A 2,021-nucleotide genomic window follows, 5' to 3' on the forward strand; every position below is an offset into this window, starting at 1 on the left:
AAAGACGTCACTGAGGACTCTGGCTGTTCTTGACAGAAGGGTCTATGTGTGGATATGTATATATATATATATATATACAGTATATATAGATATATAGATATATATATTTGTATATATAATTGTGTATGTGTATGTATATATAAAGTTATAATGAAAGCTGAGGTATCGTTCCTCATTCTCATGTGCTGAGAGCTGTGTGTGAGAAAGTCTGGGTCAGCCCTGACAAAATGGTTTCAAATCCTCATGAGAATTCTGATTGTTTATTTCTTTTCCCGCCACGGACAGAATAAAGTGGGAGTCGCCCCCTGTTCTGCACGGGGCCCTGTCACAAGTACAGTGGATCGTATGCAGGAAGCTTCGTTATATTCTAGTTATGTGTCCAAGACTACGTTAGTTAGTCCTGCCATTACATGCGCATGGGGGAGTAGTAGTATTCAAATATGGTTGGGTACCTTGTCATCCGATGTAGATAATACCCCTTATGTTGGGTCATATCAAGGACACTGCAGCATACTTTCGTGCGACTGCAAGGGATATAGGACTCCTGGGTTCACGGGCCAATTCCATAGCGGTCTTGGCTAGGAGGGCGTTGTGGATTCACCAATGCAATGCTGATGCTGACTCTGAGAAGAAGGGGAGTCTCTTCCCTATGAAGGTGAAGCCTGGTTAGGTGACGGCCTAGTTAATTTCATCTCGACAGCTGCCGCTGGTAAGTCCACCTTCTTGCCCTATGTTCCCTCACTATGGATGATGACACATCATTGTCGGATGTAGTCATTTTGACCCAATAGATACAGATTCCTCTTTCTTTGCAGGTAGAGGAAGGAGAAAAGGGAAGAGGTCTGCAACCTCTTCAAGATCACAGGAGAAGAGATCTTCCTCTGTTTCTGCCACATCCACCGCATGACGCTGGGACTCTCTTACGGGAGCCCACACTGGTGGGGCCACGTCTAAAACTCTTCAGTCAGTCCTGGAACGGACCTGGACCCGGGAGTTTTTACGAATAGTCCCAAGGGTACATACTGGAGTTTCCAGACGTTTCCCCTCACCAATTTTTCAAATGACCGATTCTCCTCCGGACGGGGAGGTAGTATGCGACGCAATACAAAGGTTGTATCAGGATCAGATCATTGGCCTGGTTTCCCCTGTCACAACAGGTAGAAGGCTTTTATTCAAGCCTCTTCATGGTCCCGAAGCCAGACGGCTCGGTCAGACCAATCCTAAATCTGAAATCCATGAATTTCTACTTAAAGAAATTCAAATCCAAGATGGAATCTCTCAGGGCAGTTATTTCCAATCTGGAAAAAGGAGTTTTTTCATGGTCTCAGTAGATATAACGGAGGCCTAATTACATTTTTCTCCTCATTAGGCTTATCTGAGGTTTGCAATTCAGGGTTGTCATTACCAATTTCAGAGTGATGGCGGTAATGATGGTTCTCCGTCGCTAGTAAGGAGTCACAATTGCACTCTCCCTGACAGTTCTTCAACAACAGGGTTGGCTCCTGAACTTGCCGGAATCACTGTTGGTCCCAACAACGTGGTTGTCGGCTTTGGGAATAATACTAGACACAGAACTATAGAGAGTTTTTTCATCCAGGGGAAAAGGCTCTCGAGATCCAGAGTCTGGTCAAACAAATTCCGAGACCAGCAAGAGTGTCAATTCATCAATACATTCGGTTGCTGGGAAAGATGGTTGCGGCCTACGAGGCCACTCAGTTTGGCAGGTTCCATGCCAGGGTGTTCCAGTGGGGCCTGTTGGACAAGTGGTCCGGTTCCCACCTACACATACACCGGAGGACAATCCTGTCTTCCCAGGCAGGAATCTCACTCCTGTGGTGGCTGCGCAGTCCTCACCTCCTAGAGGGGAGCAGGTTTGAGATCCAGGACTGGATCCTAGCGACCACAGATGCAAGCCTCCGAGGCGGGGGGGGGGGGCAGTCACACAGGGGGAAAACTTCCAAGGAAGATGGTCAAGTTAGGAAACTTGTCACCACATAAACGGTCTAGAGTCAGGGCCGTCT

The sequence above is a fragment of the Pseudophryne corroboree genome, chromosome 4 (genome assembly GCF_028390025.1).
Source record: "Pseudophryne corroboree isolate aPseCor3 chromosome 4, aPseCor3.hap2, whole genome shotgun sequence".
NCBI lineage: Eukaryota > Metazoa > Chordata > Amphibia > Anura > Myobatrachidae > Pseudophryne > Pseudophryne corroboree.